Source organism: Nicotiana tomentosiformis, chromosome 12, assembly GCF_000390325.3.
Source record: "Nicotiana tomentosiformis chromosome 12, ASM39032v3, whole genome shotgun sequence".
NCBI lineage: Eukaryota > Viridiplantae > Streptophyta > Magnoliopsida > Solanales > Solanaceae > Nicotiana > Nicotiana tomentosiformis.
Genome location: NC_090823.1, coordinates 19,948,418 through 19,964,898, shown reverse-complemented (window position 1 = coordinate 19,964,898; position 16,481 = coordinate 19,948,418). Strand labels below are relative to the sequence as shown.

The 16,481-nt window shown below is 39.5% G+C and overlaps 1 non-coding gene across 1 annotated transcript; it reads right to left on the bottom strand.

The window, feature by feature from the left end:
- Positions 1-15,961: 15,961 nt before the first annotated feature.
- On the bottom strand, positions 15,962-16,068 carry LOC117276824 (small nucleolar RNA R71). The gene has a single exon (XR_004507083.1). It is a non-coding gene; the product is annotated as a small nucleolar RNA R71 (small nucleolar RNA).
- Positions 16,069-16,481: the final 413 nt, after the last annotated feature.

Here is a 16,481-nt window from a genome sequence, read left to right as displayed (position 1 = left end):
GAGAAGAAGTGTTTCTTGCTTCAGAATTTAAAGAAGAAATGGGGAAGAGTGTGTCTGAGAAGCTCTTACCAACTATGGATCTTGAGGTACACGGTGGCGGATCCAACGTTACGGTAACGAGTTTATCTGAATCCAATACTTTCGACGTGGAGCACAAATATGTGTAAAAGTTTATTAAAATTATAACAATAATATATATGAACTCGTAACATTGAAAATACAGTGGATTCAATAGTAATAACCTTGAAAATTTGAACCGATAGAGCTTAAATCCTGAATTCGACTCTGATTTTAACACTACTTGCTAAACAATCTAATTTATACAAACTGATAGTATAAATAATTTTACGCTGTTAATGTAATTTAACTTGGCATAGCAGGTTATTTTCTTTATTTTTCAAGTTATCATATCATGTTTGTTATAAACAGCACAATCGATATACTAGATAACTATTTAACCAAGTATTATATATTGTCAATATACAGAGTTTAAACGTTTAAACTTTGTTTAAAAAAACAAAGATATGTACTCTAACTTCCTTTTTATTGAGAATTTGATCACAATAATCGTTATGCAAGTACTACAATGTAATAGACCCATGGGCATGGGCGGATCTATAGCCTAAATTATGGGACACGTGAACTCATTGTCCTCCGCCAAACTAGATATTTTATGTGCGTATTTTTTAAAATTGATCTAATATTATGTATTGGCACTTGTGCTCCATAAAAGTTGAATGGTGCACTTGGTTCAATACTTAATACAGAAAAATACTTCCCGATAAAACACTGCATAGCACTAGTCTAAGAAAATGATATTAGCGTGAGTATATTTTTCATGAGTATATTTTGCTGTTAATATTCTATTATTGGCAAATTTAGATTTTTATAATAGATAGTTACAGTCATCGAAATATTAAGTAGGCGGATCTAAAAGCATTACATATTGGCTCACCGGAACCAATACCTTATTAAACTCAGTTATTATTGTGTATAAGTTTGAGATCATTTTAGGAATTCATAAACTTTAAATCCTAGATCCTTCTCTTCTCTGATTAATCCTACATTTTTTAACAATGTTGTACAGTGAAACTATTATGATTAAATTAATTGGACTCGTTAATACGAATAACGTCGTAACTATATGTGCATTTTCCACTATGTTTCACCCAACGTATTCTATGAACTAACTTCAATTGAACGTAAGCAAAGATTTTGACAATCTTAGGTGAATATATTGGATTACGAACAATATACATGATACATCTAAATCACTAATTGTATTAGTAGAGTTGTAACTAGAATGCCAAAGTGCAGGAAACTAATATTTCTAGAATATTTACTAGACCAATATTTGGTGTATTCTGAATATTAAAGAAATTAACTGTGAAATGTTAGTAAAATATAATGTATAATGTGCATATATGTGAAAATCTTTTTCATGTATATAAATTGATTGTTGAATCTTATTAAATATAATTTTAGTGTAGTGCCAAAAGTTGATTAAAAAGTATTTTAGATCATATAATTAACTCCCAATTGTTTACATTTTAGAGTGCCATTTTTAAATTTCCTTGTCTCTAATCTTGCCTTCGCCTCGTGTATAGAGGTGACTAAACAAATTGAATGTTGATCTCTAGCATAGTTCCATCCAACTTTTTGGCAAGTAGTGAATGTCATGATATCTTAATCAATGATTGTAACGACCCGGCCGGTCGTTTTGACTAGAGTTGTAGCCTCATTCCTTCATTTACTGCTCATTTTGTACTTTATAGCTGTATTGTGACTTGCCGGGGTCGTCAGTTCGAGTCCGGAGAGATTTCAGAATGAATTGAGACACTTAGTCTCAAGGTTGAAAACTTAAGTTGAAAAGGTTGACCAGATATTGACTTATGTGTAAACGACCCCGGAATAGAGTTTTGATGGTTCCAATAGCTCTGTATAGTGATTTTGGACTTAGGAGCGTGTCCGAAAAATTATTTGAAAGTTTGATCGGGGAGTTGACTTTTTGATATCGGAGTCGGAATCCAGTTCTGAAAATTTTCATAGCTCCATTATGTTATTTATGACTTGTGTGCAGTATTTGAGATCAATCGGAATTCAATTGATAGGTTTCAACATCAAATGTAGAAATTGGAATTCGTTAGTTTCGTTAAGCTTGAATTGGGGTATGATTAGTAGTTTTAGCGTTATTTGATGTGATTTGAGATTTCGACTAAGTTCATATGATATTTTAGGACTTGTTGGTATTTTTGGTTGAGGTCCTGGGGGCCTCGGGTGAGTTCCGGATGGTTAACGGATAGAAATTTGGACTTAAACAACTGCTGAATTTTTCTGATGCTTGTATCTGGTTTCCTTCATCGCGTTCGCGAGGGGAGTCTCGCATTCGCGAAGATAAAATTTGGACTGGCCATTTTGTGCTTCGCGTTCGTGATCGGTGGCACGCGTTCGCGAAGAGAAAATTTGGACTGGCTATTTTGTGCTTCACGTTCGCGACCGGGGGCACGCATTCGCGAAGGGTCAAGGGGCAAGGCTTCGCGTTCGCGATCGAGGCCTCACGTTCGTGAAAGGGAAAGCCGGCCTGGGGGAAATTTGGTCTTCGCGTTTGCGAGACCAGGCTCGTCTTCGCGAATGAGGAAATCCGGGCAGCACAAAAATGTGCTTCGCGAACGCGAGGGAGTTGTCGCATTCGCCAAGAAGGAATACCTCGACATAAACAGTAAGTTCTGAAAATGGGACTTCGTCACAGTTTCCATTTTTGTCAGATTGGAGCTCGGGAAGAGGTGATTTTCGTAATATTTTCAAGAAAAATAACGGGGTAAGTATTCTTAACTCCTTATTGGTCAAATTATCCGAATCCATGGTTATTTTTAACATTTAATTGAGGATTTAAGTAGGAAGATTTAGAAAACCCTCTAAGTTTAGATTGAAGATTTGATGGTCGAGTTAATGTCGGATTTTAGTAAAAATTATATGATTGGACTCGTGGTTGAATGAGCGTTTATATTTTATAACTTTTGTCTGGTTCCGAGACGTGGGTCCTACGGGCGATTTTTGGGCTAAATTTCGGATTTTGTTAGAAATATTTTATTTTCATATGAAAATTATTTCTATAATTTGTATTGATTAAATCGAATTAATTATGACTAGATTCTAGCCGATTGGAGTCGGAAAATCAAGGAAAAGGCCAACTACTTGACTGATTGAGCGTGGTTTGAGGTAAGTGACTTGTCTAACCTTGTGTGAGAGAAATTTTCCTTTGGATTGGCATTGATATGATAATTGTGATGTGTTGAAAGTCATGTACGCGAGGTGACAAGTGTGTACACGAGCTAAATGTGGAAAACTCTGATTTTTAATATGTTTAGATCTCTGTTACACATTAATTAAATTATTTTATCCAGTTATATTCATAATCATTGATCTATTTTTATATTTTAAATTTGCCTGACAGTTTTCGTGCTAATTGTTTTACCTGTTTAGTTGAAACTTTATTTCTTTTATTCTGTGCTCATCATTCGAACGTTAAATTTCTTAATTAAATTATTATTAATATCAAGTATTTGATATTAAAAAATTGGTATTGAGGCAAGGTGTTAAATTTGTGAAATATTATTTTTGTTGAGTTATTCACTTCCGAATATTTTGTGAGATTTTGTATTCATTGTGATTGAGCCGTGAGCTCCTTATTGTGGAAATAATATTGTTGTTGATTTATTTTGGCAAGTTGAAATATTTGGGCACTTGAGGTGCAAATTGTGATATATTGTGATATTGATACGCATGCGGTGGTATAAGGTCTGGGTGTTGAAATGCATGCTGTGAGATAAGGGTGGCTTGATACGCGTGGCTAGTAGGGGAACTACTAGAAGTCATGCGGTGTGATAAGGGTGGCTAAAACGCGGGATGCTATTTCGGAAAAAATATTTTTCTTTAAAATTAAATGGGAAGGCTCCTGCAGTGATATAAGAAAATGAGATATTGTGAATTTATTTATGATTTGGGACTACGAGGCGGTACCTCGAGAGTGCCCTCGTTGATATTTCTTTATGGCTGCATTTGCCTTTGGTTATTTTGTGTTTTCCTTAAAAGTTGTAAATTTCTGATTTCCTTCCGCGAGGTATTATTTGCCCTTATTCTATGTAGTTAAATTATGACATACTACTTACTTGATTCATCCCCATTGTCATTATTATTATTATATTGTTAAACTTTTCACCCTGTCTTTTATTATTCCAGTAGAGCCTGGCCTGACTTCGTCACTACTCTATCGGCTTGGCACTTACTGGGTACCGCATTGGTGTACTCATACTATTTTTCTGTACATCTTTTTATGCAGATCCAGGTACTTCATATCAGACCAGGCATCAGTGAACTAGCCGTACGCGGAGACTTCAAGGTATATCTGCTAGCGTCCGCAGACCTCGGAGTCCCCTTCTATCCTTATTATGTTGTTTTCCTTATTCTCTTTAGACTCTGATGTATAAAGACCCTTAGAATAAATTCTTAGAAGCTTGTGACTTATTTCTACCTGATTTTGGGAGTTGTAACTATTTGAATCGTGATTTGATTTATTTTAAATGTTGAGATTTGAGTTTTAGTTTTTTATTTTACATAATTGATAGGCTTACCTAGTCTTAGAGATTAGGTGCCATCACGACATCCTACGGAGCGAAATTGGGGTCGTGACAAGTTGGTATCAAAGCTCTAGTTTCATAGGTGTTATGAGTCACAAGCAGGTTTAGTAGAGTCTCGCGGATCGGTACAGAGACGTCTGTACTTATCTCCGGGAGGCTATGGAACTATTAGGAAAAGTTTGACTTTCTTTGATTCCTTATCGTGCAAGATTTTGACTTCAGACTCTAAACTTTTGTCTTTATATTCTTTCACAGATAGTGAAGACACGTACAACTGGATCAGATGACCAGACACTCGTTCCCCTGCTAGAGCCGCGAGAGGCTGGGGCCACGGTAGAGGCCGAGGATGTCCACGTGGTGCAGCCAGAGCACCCGCACGAACTACCACAGAGAAGCCACCAGTAGCTCCACTTGGAGAGCAGACACCTGAGACGCCTGTTACTATTTTTGCACTTCAGGAGACTCTTGCCCGGTTTCTGAGCATGTTTGGCACTCTAGCTCATGCAAGGTTAATTCCACTTGCTCCTGCCACATCTCAGGCCGAGGGAGGAGCACAGACTCCCGCCGCCCGTACCCCACAGCCACAGGCCTAAGTTGACCATGCCCCAGAGGTTATACCAGTGCATCCAGTTGTCCCAGTTTGGCCCGAGGTTAGGGCAGCAGTTTCGAAGGGGGACCAACTCAGGCTTGAGAGGTACAAGAAGTTCCACCCTCCCACTTTCAGCGGTTTGGCTTCAGAAGATGCTCAGGGTTTTCTTGAGAAATGTCATTGTATTCTCTGTACTATGGGTATTGTGGATTCTAGTGGGGTTTCTTTCATGGCATTCCAGCTTAGAGGAGCGGCCTACCAGTGGCGGCGGGCATACGAGTTGGATAGTCCGGCTGAGGCAACTTCACTCACTTGGACTCAGTTTTCAGATATGTTCTTGAGGGAATATGTTCCTCAGAGTCTTAGAGATGCATGGCACGTAGAGTTTGAGCAGTTGCACTAGGGTTCTATGACCGTGTTATAGTATGCGGTCTGATTCAGTGATTTGGCTAGGCATGCACTAGCCTTAGTTGCTACTTTTCGAGAGCATATTCGCCGATTTATTGAGTGGCTCCACCCTAGTATCAGATTCAGTATGGCCCGAGAGCTGGAGATGGACATCGCATACCAACATGTGGTGTTAATTTCTAGGAGATTGGAGGGTATGCGGATCCGGGAGAGAGAAGAGAGGGAAGCCAAGAGACCTCAAGATTCTGGAACATATAACAATTCTCATGCCCCAGCTACAGCCCGTCATAGTATAGGCTATGTGGGCTGTCCTATTCATTCAGCACTTCTAGTCGCCAGCTGTATTCCGGCTACTCCTAGACCTCAGGTTCCATATTATGCACCGTCAATGTCTACTATACCTCTTGTACGAGGTGCTTTTAGCGGTAATTATAGTCGATCAGGCCCGAGCCAGTCCCAGTAGCCACGTCCCCCGAGGGCTTATTTTGAGTGTGGTGACATTCATCATATAATGATGGATTGCCCCAGATTTAGGAGGGGTGCACCTCCATAGATTTCTCAGGCCCCACCCATTCCACAAGGCCCTCAGGTTTCTCAGTCCATGGTTACTACACCAGTTTCCACTCCACCTGCACATCCAGCTAGAGGTGGATGTCGGATACGTAGAGGTCACCCTAGAGGGGGAGGCCAGGCCAGATATTATGCCCTTCTTGCTAGGACAGAGGCAGTTGCATCTGATTCTATTATCATAGGTATTGTTCTGGTCTATCATAGAGATGCATCAGTCTTATTTGATCCAGGATCCATTTATTCTTATGTGTCATCTTATTTTGCCCCATATTTGGACGTAGCCCGTGATTCTTTGAGTTCTTCTATTTATGTATCTACACTCGTGGGTTATTCTATTATTATTGACAGCGTGTATCGGTCATGTTTGATTGTTATCAGTAGTTTTGAGACCAGAGTTGATTTATTATTACTCAGTATGGTGGATTTTGATATTATTTTGGGCATGGACTGGTTATCGCCCTATCACGCTATCCTTGATTGTTACACCAAGACGATGACATTGGCTACGCCAGTTCTACCACAACTATAGTGGAGAGGTACCTTGGATTATGTTCCTAGCAGGGTTATTTCATTTCTTAAGGCTCAACGAATGGTTGAGAAGGGGTGTGATGCGTATCTGGCCTATGTGAGAGATGTTAGTGTTGATACTCCTACTGTGGAGTCAGCTCCTGTAGTAAGGGATTTTCCTGATGCATTTCAAGCGGATCTTTCGGGTATGCCACCCGACAGAGATATTGACTTTGGCATTAATTTGTTACCGGGCACCCAACCCATTTATATTTCACCATATCGTATGGCCCTATCAGAATTGAAAGAATTAAAAGAGTAGTTACATGAGCTGCTTGATAAGGGTTTTGTTCGGCCTAGTGTATCGCCTTGGGGGTGCTCCTGTCTTATTTGTGAAGAAGAAGGATGGTTCTATGCAGATGTGTATTGATTACTGCCAATTGAACATGGTCACAGTGAAGAACGGGTATCCATTGCCACGTATTGATGACATATTTGATCCGCTTTAGGGTGCCAGGGTGTTCTCTAAGATTGACTTGCGTTTAGGCTATCACCAACTGAAAATTCGGGAGCCAGATATCCTGTAAACTGCTTTCAGGACTCGGTATGGTCATTACAATTTCCTTGTGATATCATTTGGGCTAACCATCGCCCCAGCAACATTCATGCACTTAATGAACAATATATTTTAGCCCTATATTGACTCTTTTGTCATTGTGTTTATTGACAACATTCTGTTGTACTCCCGGAGCCGGGAAAATCATGAGCAACACTTGAGGACGGTGCTTCTGACTTTGAGAGAAAAGAAGTTATATGCAAAATTTTCGAAGTGTGAATTCTGGCTAGATTAAGTGGAATTCTTGGGTCATATAATTTCGTGCGAAGGGATCAAGATAGATTCAAAGAAGATTGAGGCAGCGCTGAGTTGATCCAGACCATCCTCAGCTATGGAAATCCGGTTTTTTCTTGGCTTGGCGGGGTATTATTTTCGATTTGTAGAAGGTTTCTCTTCTATTGTTGAACCTATGACTAGATTGACCCAGAAAGGTGTTCTGTTCAGGTGGAGCAAGCAATGCGAGGAGAGCTTTCAAAAGCTCAAGACATCTTTGACTACACCCCCATTATTATTGTTGCCTACAGGTTCAGGGTCTTATACTGTGTATTGTGATGCATCGCTTATTGGTCTCGGTGTAGTGCTGATGCAAGATGGTAGGGTGATTGCCTATGCGTCCAGACAGTTAAAGGTACATTCGAGGAATTATTCGGTCCACGACCTTGAGTTAGCAGCTATTGTTCATACCTTGAAGATTTGGCGGCATTATTCGTACGGTGTCCATTGTGAGGTTTATACCGATCATCGGAGTCAACAACATCTGTTTGAACAGAATGAGCTTAATTTGCGGCAGCGGAGATGGTTGGATTTGCTTAAGGATTATGACATCACCATTCTTTATATCCCGGGAAGGCCAATGTGGTGGCTGATGCCTTGAGTTGTAAGGCGGAGAGTTTGGGCAGCTTAGCATATTTACCGTTAGCAGAGAGGCCTTTAGCCTTGGATGTTCAGGCCTTGACCAACCAGTTTGTTAGATTGGATGTTTTCGAGCCGACCCGAGTATTGGCTTGTGTGGTTTCTCAGTCTTCTCTTTATGATCGTATCAGAGAGCGTCAATATGATGGCCCCCATCTGCTTGTCCTTAAGGATACAGTTCAGCACGGTGATGCCAAGGAAGTCACTATTAGATATGACGGTGTATTACGGAAGCAGGGCAGGCTATGTGTACCCAATGTAGATGTCTTGTGTGAGTTGATTTTCTAGGAGGCTTACAGTTCGCAGTACTCCATTCATCCGGGTGCTGCAAAGATGTATCAGGACTTGAGACAACACTATTGGTGGAGGTGGATGAAGAAAGACATAGTGGAATATGTAGCTTGGTGCCTAAATTGCCAGTAGGTGAAGTATGGGCATCAATAACCGGGTGGATTGCTTCGGAAGTTGGGGATTCCGGAATGGGAATGGGAGCGGATCACTATGGATTTCGTTGTTGGGCTCCCACAGACTTAGAGGAAGTTCGATGCAGTTTGGATGATTGTGGATAGATTGACCAAGTCAGCTCATTTCATTCATGTGGTTACTACTTACTCTTCAGAGCAGCTGGCTCAGGTTTACATTCGCGAGATTGTCAGGCTTCATGGCGTACCAGTATCTATCATCTCTGACCGGGGTACGCAGTTTACATCATAATTCTGGAGAGCCGTATAGTGTGAGTTGGGTACTCGTGTGGAGTTGAGTACAATATTTCACCTTCAGACGAACGGACAATCCGAACGCACTATTCATATATTGATGGATATACTTCGTGCGTGCGTGATTGATTTTGGGGGTGCTTAGGATTAGTTCTTTCCACTTGCAGAGTTTGCTTACAACAGTAGTTATCAGTCGAGCATTCAGATGGCGCTGTATAAGGCCTTATATGGTAGGCGGTGCCAATCTCCAGTGGGTTGGTTCGAGTCGGGCGAAGCTAGACTATTGGGTACGGACTTGGTTCAAGATGCTTTGGAAAAGATTAAATTTATTCAGGATCGGCTTCGTATAGCCCAATCTAAACAAAAGAGTTATGCATATCGAAAGGTTCGTGATATTGCATTCATGGTTGGTGAGCGGGTCTTGCTCTGGGTTTCGCCTATGAAGGGTGATATGAGGTTCGGAAAGAAGCACAAGTTGAGCCCGAGGTATATCGGACCTTTTGAGATTCTTGAGAGAGTTGGAGAAGTGCCTTATAGACTTGCACTACCACCTAGTCTCTCTGCAGTTCATCTAGTGTTCCATGTTTCCATGCTCCGAAAATATCACTGCGATCTATCTCATGTGTTAGACTTCAGCTCAGTCTAGTTGGATAAGGATCTATCTTATGTTGAGGAGGTAGTGGCCATTATGGACAGACAGGTTAGAAAGTTGAGATTGAAGAGCATTGCTTCAGTAAAAGTATAGTAGAAGGGTCATCCGGTCGAGGAGGCGACTTGGAAGACCGAGCATGATATGCGCAGCTGTTATCCTCATCTTTTCACCACTTCAGGTATAATTGTAAACCCATTCGAGGATGAATGTTTATTTAAGAGGGGGAGGATGTAACGACCCGACCGGTCGTTTTGAGAGTTGTAGCCCCATTCCCCTATTTACTGCTCATTATGTACTTTATAGTTGTATTTTGACTTGCCGAGGTAGTCAGTTCGAGTCCGGAGAGATTTCGGAATGAATTGAGACACTTAGTCTCAAGGTTGAAAACTTAAGTTGAAAAAGTTGACTGGATATTGACTTATGTTTAAACGACCCTGGAATAGAGTTTTGATGATTCCAATAGCTCCGTATGGTGATTTTGGACTTAGGAGTGTGTCCAAAAAATTATTTGGAAGTCTGTAGCTAAATTAGGCTTGAAATGGCTAAAATAGAAATTTAAGTTTGGAAGTTTGGCCGGGGAGTTGACTTTTTGATATCGGAGTCACAATCCAGTTCTGAAAATATTCATAGCTCTGTTATGTCATTTATGACTTGTGTGCAAAATTTGAGGTCAATCGGAATTGAATTGATAGGTTTCGGCATCGAATGTAGAAGTTGGAATTCATTAGTTTTGTTAAGCTTGAATTGGGGGTATGATTCGTGGTTTTAGCATTGTTTGATGTGATTTGAGGTTTCGACTAAGTTCGTATGTTATTTTAGGACTTGTTGTTTTTGTTTGAGGTCCCGTGTGCCTCGGGTGAGTTTCGGATGGTTAACAGGTCAAAATTTGGACTTAAACAACTCCTAGATTTTTCTGATACATCTATCTGGTATCCCTTATCGCGTTCGCGAGGGGAGTCTCGCGTTCGCGAAGAGGAAATTCGGACTAGCCATTTTGCGCTTCGTGTTCGCGACCCGGGGCATGCGTTCGCAAAGAGGAAATTCAGATTGGCCATTTTGTGCTTCGCGTTCGCGACCTGGGGCACGCGTTCGCGAAGGGTCGAGGGGCAAGGCTTCGCGTTCGCGAAAGGGAAAGCCGACCTGGGGGAAATTTGAACTTTGCGTTCACGAGACCGAGCTCGCGTTCGCGAAGGAGGAAAATCGGGCATCACAAAAATGTGCTTCGCGAATGCGAGGGAGCTGTCGCGTTCGCGAAGAAGGAATTCCTGGACAGAAACTTTAAGTTATGAATCCATTTTTGTCAAATTGGAGCTCGGAAGAGGCTATTTTCGGGAGATTTTCAAGGAAAACAACAGATAAGTATTCTTAACTCCATATTGGTCAAATTACCCGAATTCATGGTTGTTTTTAACATTTAATTGAGGATTTAAGTTGGAAGATTTAGAAAACCCTCTAAGTTTAGATTGAAGATTTGAGGGTCGAGTTGATGTCGGATTTTAGTAAAATTTATATGGTTGGACTTGTGGTTGAATGGGCGTTCATATTTTGTAACTTTTGTATGGTTCCGAGACGTCGGCCCCACATGCGATATTTGGGTTAAATTTCGAATTTTGTTAGAAAATTTGTATTTTCATATGGAAATTATTCCTATGATTTGTATTGATTGAATTGAATTAAAGATTACTAGATTCGATCCGATCGGAGTCGAAGAATCGAGGAAAAGGACTACTACTTGACTGATTGAGCGTGGCTTGAAGTAAGTGACTTGTCTAACCTTGTGTGGGGAAAATTCTCCTTAAGATTGGTATTGATATGATAATTGTGATGTGTTGAAAGTCATGTACGCAAGGTGACGAGTGTGTACAGGGGCTAAATTATTTTGCCTGATATTTTTCGTTTAGATCTCTGGTTTTTAATTTGTTTAGATCTCTGTTACACATTAATTAAATTATTTTATCCGGTTATATTCATCATTATTGATCTATTTTTATATTTTAAATTTGCCTGACATTTTTTGTGCTAATTGCTTTACCTATTTAGTTGAAATTTTATTTGTTTTATTCTGTGCTCATCATTTGAAAATTTAATTTCTTAATTAAATTATTATTAATATGAAGTATTTGACATTAAAAATTTGGTATTGAGGCAAGGTGTTAAATTTGTGAAATATTATTTTTCTTGAGTTATTCACTTTCGAATATTTTGTGAGATTTTGTATTCATTGTGATTGAGCCGTGTGCTTCTTATTGTTGAAATAATGTTGTTGTTGATTTATTTTGGCAAGTTGAAATATTTGGGCACTTGAGATGCAAATTGTGATATATTGTGATATTGATACGCATGTGGTGGTATAAGGTCTCGGTGTTGAAACACATGCGGTGAGATAAGGGTGTCTTGATAGCGTGGCTAGTAGGGGAACTACTAGAAGTCATGCGGTGTGATAAGGGTGGCTAAAACGCGGGATGCTATTTCGGAAAAAATATTTTTCTTTAAAATTACATGTGAAGGCTCCCGCGGTGATATAAGAAAATGAGATATTATGAATTTATTTATGATTTGGGACTACGAGGCGGTACCTCGGGAGTGCCCTCATTGATATTTCTTTATGGCTGCATTTGCCTTTGGTTATTTTGTGTTTTTCTTAAAGTTGTAAATTTTTGATTTCCTTCCGCGAGGTATTATTTGCCCTTATTCTGTGTAGTTAAATTGTGATATACTACTTACTTGATTCATCCCCATTGTCATTATTATTATTATTATATTGTTAAACTTTTCACCGTGTCTTTTATTATTCCAGTAGAACCTGGCCTAACCTCGTCACTACTCTACCGGCTTGGCACTTACTGGGTACCGCATTGGTGTACTCATACTATGTTTCTGCATATCTTTTTATGCAGATCCAGATACTTCATATCAGACCAGGCATCGGTGAACTAGCCGTACGCGGAGACTTCAAGGTATATCTGCTAGCGTCCGTAGACCTCGGAGTCCCCTTCTATCCTTATTATGTTATTTTCCTTATTCTCTTTAGACTCTGATGTATAGAGACACTTAGAATAAATTCTTAGAAGCTTGTAACTTATTTCTACCGGGTTTTGGGAGTTGTAACTTTTTAAATCGCGGTTTGATTTATTTTAAATGTTGAGATTTGAGTTTCAGTTTTGTATTTCGCATAATTGATAGGCTTATCTAGTCTTAGAGACTAGGTTCCATCACGACATCCTATGAGGGAAATTGGGGTCGTGACAATGATCTAGTCATACATCAAAATTTTACAAAAATAACAGGTTAGGAAACCTCTATATACTAAATGTGACTCCAGTCAAGAACTCCCATGTCCAGGAGTTGAAAGTAGTTAAATTGAGAATGTTGAGATGGATGTGTGGGCATACTAGTTTAGATATAATTAGGAATGAAGTTATTCGAGACAAGTTGGGAGTGGCCCATGTGAAGGAAAAGATGCGAGAGGCGAGACTGAGATGGTTCAGGCATGTTAAAAGGAGAAGCACAAATGCCACAGTCAGGAGGTGTGAGAGGTTGGCCTTGGGGGGTAAGAGGAAGGGTAGAGGTAGGCTAAAGTAGTCTTGGAGAGAGATGATCAGGCAGGACATGGCGCAACTTGAGCTAACTGAGGACATGACGCGGCTTGAGCTAACTAAGGACATGACCCTGGATAGGAGGGTGTGGAGGTCGAGGATTAGGTTAGTAGGTAGGTAGTCGTGGATTTCCCTTTCTCTTCATTAGTTCGATAGGATTAGTGTTAGTGCGGTACCCCTTTCATATTTAGTTTGCTATTATCGCATATTTTGTTCTGTTATTACTTGCCATCAATACTTCCTTAGTTTGCTATCAGTACTTCTTTCATATTCTCTATTGCTATCTTGGATTTAGTTTTCTAAATATATTGTCTTGCTATTGCTTGTTATCAGTACCTCTTTCATATTATATATTGCTATCTTCGATTTAGTTTTCTAAATATATTGTCTTGCTATTACTTGCTATCAGTGCTTCTACCATCTTATCTAGATGAGGGTCTATCGGAAACAGTCTCTCTACTCTTCCAGGGTAGGGGTAAGGTTGCGTACATCCTACCCTCCCTAGACCCTACTTGTGGGATTATACTAGGTTGTTGTTGTTGCTGTTGTTGTTGTTGTTGTTATCTTGAAATCGTTAACTTCATGGCGATCATCTCTAACTCCTACTTCATTAAGAAACTCTGGTATAATATTCATGTATTATGGTAGGCTAGAAACCCGTATTTTAGCCGTAGTATTGCACTCTAATTATTGAATTTTATGTGTGTTTTAACTTAAATGATAGTGAATTATACTTATTACATATTTTATACCTTGTAGGAAATGATTCTGAGCTATTGAGATAATTTGGAGTGAAATCCAACAAGTTGGAGCTTTGAAGTCTGAGTAGAAGCCCACAAAATTAGGCCGAGATCATGTTCGGGGGTCGAGGACCAAGTCCGGATATAAAAAAGTGAACCTGTGAATTTACTCTGAGAAAAAGCCACTACCACGCTGCATGGGGTACTGCGAGGCGCGGCAGTGCAAAAGTGGCATGACAAGAAAATGCGAGCTCTCTGGATTTCCTCACTAGCGGCTGTGCCAATTTGTTAGAGTGATCTCCAAGGTCGGCTAGAGAAAGGATAGTTTCATCTGGGCTTGTTTCTACACGGTATAAATACACCAAAAATACGATTTTGAAGGGACTTTTGACCGACGAAAGATTGGAGAACCAACGAAGGCAAGAAGACTCAAGAATTCATCAATAATACAACCTGCAATCGGGGCAATACGGGAGTTTGTATCGAAATCAGTAGCTTTGATGTTTTCTTTGTTTTTAAACTTAATTTAGATGTATTACTCCATTATTATGGAATAATTTCCATTAGGGTGTTGACATATATGGTATTTTGATAACTTGATTAAGGATTCGATTCTTGATAATTGTTAGAATTAATTGATTGAGTTTTAATTCGTATTGTGGAGTTATTTCTTATTTTGCTTAATCGAAAGAGGAGTATTATATTGAATTGTTTTACATCTTATGATCTAATTTAAATTCGTGATTCACATAGATAATCGAAAGACCCTCATGAATTGTTAATCGAACTAGAAAATAGGAAAATATTTGTGAGAAATTACCCTTTAGATCATAAACATCATTTTATTGTTGCAATTATTTACCATGCTTCAATTAAATTAATTACTGAAATTAACGTTTAATTGAAAAAGGTACATTAACTTCAAGTGTAATATGATTATCTGTTGAATTCGTGAGAATCAACAGTATTATAGAGTGAATTAACTCAAGAATTAGATTCTGAGTCAATATCTTGCACCTATCTATTCAAATACACTTATTTCTCTCATTTTTAATCGTAATAATAGTCATCAAATCAAGTGTAAATTTTTCTGGATAGTAATCAACTGAAGATTATTCGAACACTGTTTAAATTCAATCCCTCTGGAGATGATAATTAAAATATACTATCTTTGACTAGCGAGCAATAATTTTGTGTTATGTTTTGCGCTCGTCAAATTTTGGCACCGTTGCTGGGAATTGGCAATCAATAATGTTTAAAATAGTTTTTAGTACTAATTCAGGAATAAATTTTTACTTTAGTTATTCACGTTTCTTACTTATGTGCAGGACAGAGGTTTGATTTTTCTAGTGTATGACTCGATCGTCTTCAAAAGAAGTGATACCCTACGAACCAGAGTTGGAGAAACACCTGCGACAACTGAGAAAAGAAAGTGACTTAACAGAAAATTTCTTGGGTCAAACTTCGACTCAAGATATCATGGCAAATGAAGAGAATGATGGAGTAGACTTATTTGCAAGAGAGGAAGCACAACTAGAAGCTGCACGGAGAATTGCTGATGAGACTGTCAACGATGATGGGGGGTCGAAGATTCAATCTAAACCGACCCTTGGTTGAAGACCAGTTCAAGAATGCAGCACCCAGGCCTGGAAGATCATTGGGTGACTATGCTAGGCCAGTCTATAATCAAGGACTGTCAAGTGTCAGACCCCCCACCCATAGCAGCAAACAACTTAGAATTGAAGCAAGGCTTGCTTCAAACCATCCAAAACAACTACACTTTCAGAGGGAAGGTGAACGAAGATCCTAATACTCACTTGATGGACTTTGGCGATATCATGAACACCTTCCAATACAATGGAGTGTCAAAGGATACAATCTACTTAAGGGCATTCCCCTTTTCATTGAAAGATGACGAGAAGCAATGGCTTTGTTGCTTATCCGCAGGTTCTATCAGGACATGGGAAGATATGACCAAGAAGTTTTTTGACAAGTACTTCTCAGCTGCAAAAACAAGGAAGTTCAGAAGGGAAATCCACAATTTCTGCCAGAAAGAGATAGAAACAATTTTTGAAGCTTGAGAACGATTCAAGGAGATAGTCAAAAAGTGTCAGTACAATGGAATCGATTTGTGGATGCAACTCCAGGATTTTTGGGATGGACCGACACCGTCCTTGCAACGAACTCTGAATACTACATGTGGAGGCCCACTAATGAAGAAAATGCCGAAGGAGGTTGTCTTAATCCTTGATGAATTATCTGAGGATTCTAATCAGTGACCAACTGAGAGTACTGACAGAAGAAAATCAATTGGAGTTCACCAGATGGACTCTAACATATCCATGCAAGCCCAGCTAGACACCATGGGCAAGGAGATAAAAAGGCTGACATTGGCCAAGGTACAGAATGAGCCACAAATAGCATGTGACTTTTGTGGATTGGGACACCCTACACATGAGTGTCAAGCATCATCTGAGGAAGTCAACGCAGTGGGAAATTTTAATAGAGGAAACTACCAAGATGGGAACAACTATAATG